Source organism: Sphaerodactylus townsendi, linkage group LG02, assembly GCF_021028975.2.
Source record: "Sphaerodactylus townsendi isolate TG3544 linkage group LG02, MPM_Stown_v2.3, whole genome shotgun sequence".
In the NCBI taxonomy this organism is placed as follows: domain Eukaryota; kingdom Metazoa; phylum Chordata; class Lepidosauria; order Squamata; family Sphaerodactylidae; genus Sphaerodactylus; species Sphaerodactylus townsendi.
The window spans coordinates 5,045,616-5,050,736 of record NC_059426.1 but is presented as its reverse complement, the minus strand read 5'-3'; positions in this window follow the sequence as shown (position 1 = coordinate 5,050,736).

Genomic DNA, 5,121 nt, shown 5'->3' with positions numbered 1-5,121 from the left:
CAGCTATTTCACTGGCAGAGAACAGTCTCAATGGGCCAATACTCTGACACCCAGCAGCAAGCAGAGCCCTTGTAGCTCGAACAGTGCTTCAGGGGGTCAGCTTGGATCTGACCACCAACCATTAGTACCAACCATGAGCATCGTTTGTATTGTCATAGGGTTTCATGGGCGAAATCAACGGGCTGTTACGGGCTTTCCTGGATGTGGCTGTGATCTGACAGTGCTCGCTCCTAAGGTTTCGCCCACTGTGGCAAACGTTAGGAGCAAAAACAGCCTGGAAAGCCCACAACAGCCATTAGTGCTGTTGAATACATTCTTTATTTATTTACAAAATTTATATCCCGCCTTTCTGCCCTTGCAGAGGTCACCAAGGCAGCTAACCAGCTAAAACATGCAAGGTAAAAAAAATCACGTTTCACAACCCGCCCGCCCAACACACATCAATAAAATAATTGTTAAAAGAGCTTTTTAGAAGAAGAAGAAGAAGAAGAAGAAGAAGAAGAAGAAGAAGAAGAAGAAGAAGAAGAAGAAGAAGAAGAAGAAGAAGAAGAAGAAGAAGAAGAAAGAAGAAAGAAAGAAGAAGAAAGAAGAAAGAAAGAAGAAGAAAGAAGAGAGAAGAAGAAAGAAGAAAGAAGGAGGAGGAGGAGGAGGAGGAGTTTGGATTTATATCCCCCCTTTCTCTCCTGCAGGAGACTCAAAGGGGCTTACAATCTCCTTGCCCTTCCCCCCTCACAACAAACACCCTGGGAGGTAGGTGGGGCTGAGAGAGCTCCGAGAAGCTGTGACTAGCCCAAGGTCACCCAGCTGGCGTGTGTGGGAGTGTACAGGCTAATCTGAATTCCCCAGATAAGCCTCTACAGCTCAGGCAGAAGAGCGGGGAATCAAACCCAGTTCCTCCAAATTAGATACACGAGCTCTTAACCTCCTACGCCACTGCTGCTCCTTTTAAAAAAAGGTAAAATGCACAAAAAATAGTTAAAATACATACAAAATACAGCAACATTGGTTAGCAAAGAAGGATCGTTAAAGGGGATGCCAAACAAAACAAAAAATCTTCACATTCTGGCAGTAGAAAGGGACAGATGAATTTCCCTGGGGAGAGAGTTCCAGAGCTTTGGTGCCACAACCAAGAAGACCCTCTCCTGGATTGCCACCTGCCTGATCTCAGAAGGCGAGGGCGCTCTAAACAAGACCTCTTCATATGGCCATAACGGTCAGGTGGGTTCTTAAAGGATCAGGCAGTCCTTCAGGTATGCTGGTTCCAAAGCACACAGGGCTTTGAAAGCGGACACCAGCATCTTGAATTTTGCAGAGAAACAAACTGGAAACCACCATAGTTGGGCCAAGAGCCGAACAACCATCAGTGATGCTGCTGGCCAGAAAAACACCTCCTCCCATTGGCCAGGCTGACCAGACGTCCCGCTTTTGGCGGGACAGTCCCGCCTTCAAACAATTTGTCCCGCGTCCCGCGGGTTATTTCAACTGTCCCAATTTTGGGGAGGCTGCCGCACTGCCTTCTGGGGCGCAAGGCAGTGCGGCAGACTCCCGCACGCACGGCCACAGGAGCACGACCTTCTGGGGCTTGCCGTTTCCCACCCTGTCACAGTGCATGCGCACGCACGCGCGGCCGCCTACCCCCGTTTCGGTTCACAAAGGTGACCATCTGGTCACCTTACCATTGGCATATTGCCTCCCACCGTACCTGAGTCATTTAACTCTCCCACCATATGAAGAATCCTATTATATAAAAGGCTAGCCATAGTGGCAATGACTCAGTCCCAGCAAACTGCCACACACTTCCAGCCAACTGCCGCGCACATGTGGCTTGGGGGCGGGGCTTACCTAGAACAGACAAAGAAGAACACCAACAAAACAGTGGACTATGGAAGTCATTCGCCCTCTCGTGTGCTTGCCCTTCTCCCCCACTGCGCAATAATTACAGTCACTGTACTGCCTGCAGCTGCCTGAGGAGGGGCAGGCACAGGCACAAGCACCACAGCTCCCCGTGGAAGGGCTGCAACCACTGGAAGCCGCAACTGTGCCAATAACTGCTACTTGGTGATACAGAAGTCCAGAAAGAGGAGCAGGCACTCAGGAACAGGAGGAGGAGGGAGCTGGGGAGGAAAGGCAAGGGCCAAGGGGGAAGGAAAGGCAAGAGGGGTCGCCCCCTCCCCTTGGTGGCTGCTATTAACCCTTGCGTGCTGATGCAGGTGTCCAGGAAGAGGACGAGGAGGCAGGTGGTGACACAGAGCCAAGGGGGGAGTAAAGGCAGGAGGGATTAGCCCCCTCGGTGGGTGCCGGTAACCCACCAATAGTTTTCTAGAGCCTGATGTATTTGTTCGTGCAACCGACTTCACCACCAGTACTTACTATAATATATACACTCTTGCCAGTCCCTGTTGGTCCCACAAATATGGAGGGCTTTCGATGAGTTGTCAACAGATCCATTAATGCAAAGTACCGAATGGTGTCCAGAGTAGGAACGATGATTTCATTGAACATCATGTCTTTCATGATAGGTGGAGCTGATTCAAGGGCTACCACCCACGCTTCCCACCTCCCTGGTCCCTGTTCCAAAATACAATGAAGAAGGTGAAGGAAACAATGAGAACAAAAAGGGTTTTTTATAGTTCGTGATCATGTCCAGGTTTTGCTAGTTAGGATAAATTTTCTAGTGGGATCCAATAGCTATATTCCCTCTTTGTTATCAGATCACTTTATTTCAGAATGGTATACTTTGATCTTTAGAAAGGTTGAAGCAATTGGTTTCCCCTTGGAATCACTCCTTATGCTCACAAAGGTGGAAGCCTTCAGACTAGTTAAGAATAGGCTCTTGGATCTTGATTTTCATAATTTGACTCGTGCTGCCAAGACAACCTGTTCTCCGACTACATTATTAATCCCATGCGAGCGTGGAATTATGGCAGCATATCTTCGTCTGCTGATTAATCCCACCCAGAGGAGAGCCTTGGCTACTGCAAGATGTCATGTGCTGCCATCAGCTCTGCTGGAGGGAAGGTTTAAGAATATGGAACGTTCTAAAAGAGTTTGTTCATGTGATCTGACTACGGTTGAAACACTTGACCATTCTTTGTTTCTATGCCCTAAATACAATAAGATACGCATGAAATACATGAATTCCATTTTCTTGCAATGTTCTCAGTGGCATGAGTGTTATAAGATACCCAATCTCCTGAACAGCTCTGATGTACTCTTTTGTGAAACTGTTGCAAATTTTATACTGGAAATTAGTAATTTTAACTGCATTTCTTAACCTTGTTTTGTTTTAAAATTTTGTCCTGTTTTATATGCCAATAAAGGCTTGTGTTGTAGTTAGGACAATGACCATTATTAAAGGTTCATTATTAAAGTTTTGACACAAGAATTTCCCTTTTCTGAGTACGTGAACTCCAAGGAAGTATAATATAGATCGCAGTGACACGCATAGATTGATATCACCTTTTCTTAACTAGGTTATTATATTCCTTGGTGCCATTCTGATTGTGTCCAACCCGGGCAGAAATTTTGGTAATCAAAATTGAATCAAAATTGCAAAACCTATAGCAGACTTGGGAGCTTATTCCAACCAATTTTTTTTTAAAAAATCCAATCCTGCTAATTTCAGAGAAAGGGAGTTTGGCAAATGTTTTACTGACTCTCCCACTGAAAATAATATTTCTCATGCAGCTCTTCATTATTTCTGCATGACTTCCATAATCCAATAAGAGCATTAATTTAGCAGAGGCGTTAGAGATCAATGTACAGATCTCCAGAAGACTCCTATACAGAATGAGATGCTTACATCTTTGATAAACCGGTAATCATAAATGGTCCCTTCTTCCGGGAAGGGGACGCTGAGGATTTTGGCAGGAAGCTGCTCCATACAGCTCAACAATTTGTACTTTTCTCTTGTCTCGTCGCTCATGGGCCCAACAAGCAGTTCTCGTACAATCAGATCAAATTTCAGGCGATCGTCCTCCTTACAGCTGGCTCCTACAGACCAGATGAGTGAAAAATAAAAAATGCCCTGCATTGGGGGAAAGGAAACAGAGAGCACACACAAGATCATTAGCCGTGGAGTTCAGGGCAAATGTATTTATTTCCATTATTTTAATCATATATCGCTTGAACTTAGAGGTAACCAAAGTGGTAAATAGCTTCAGATCATGAACAGGATAAAAAGCTTCAGATCATAAACAAGAGACAATTTTTTAAAAACGAATTTTAGTCATAATACAAAGTAAGCAGAACAGTGGGTGAAAACAAGGGAGCAGTAATTAGCACCAAAACACAGCTACGTAAGGGGAAAAGACCATAGTCCCAACATGCTGGGGGAGGGATAAATTCTCAAGAGTTAAAAGTGGAAATGAGAAATTGTGTTACCTCCTTCAAAATGCATGGATCTATTAAAATATTATTTATACTGTGAAGATCTCCTAAGTCTACTAGTAGCCCATGTTAGCCTGATCTCATCAGATCTCAGAAGCCAAGCAGGATCAACCCTAGAAAGTATTTGCATAGGAGACCTCCAAGCAGTGACGTAGCGGGGGATGGGGGGTGGACACCCAGGGCGGAGCCGTGATTGAGGTGTGACCAGGCTGTGGAGGGGGCATTCTGGGGTGGGGCAGGGGTGGGCAGCACCACGGCAGGGGCGTAGGGCAAATGTAACCCCCATGCTCAGAATGGGTTGATCCAGTAAGGGGTGGAGACTCAAAGCAGCAAGAGGTTGCAGTGACCTCATGTAGTTTGGAGGAGACAAGGCTACCAGACTCGGACCTTGATTGGTATAAGCCCTTAACACCTCGTTAAGGTAACTGCGATGTTGTTGGGAACTACTGGGAAGGTAGTTGTTTGTTTTTGCTATGTTGTAAGTGTTGGAGTTTATTGTTTCAGGGTTTCTTTTTGTGGTTGTAATGGGTGAGAGTTCTCCTGGAAACCTTCATCATATTGAAGCCTGTTCATCAAGCCCTTGGAGTCTTCAGGAGCCAACCCACTTGCAAAAAAGAATGGGACTTGGCAGTATCAGTAGACTAAAGGTAACAAAGATGTAGGTAACGTCTGAATAAGCATTAACATACAAACCACGTAACCCACTGGCAGCCAATTTAAGTTTGGTATTTC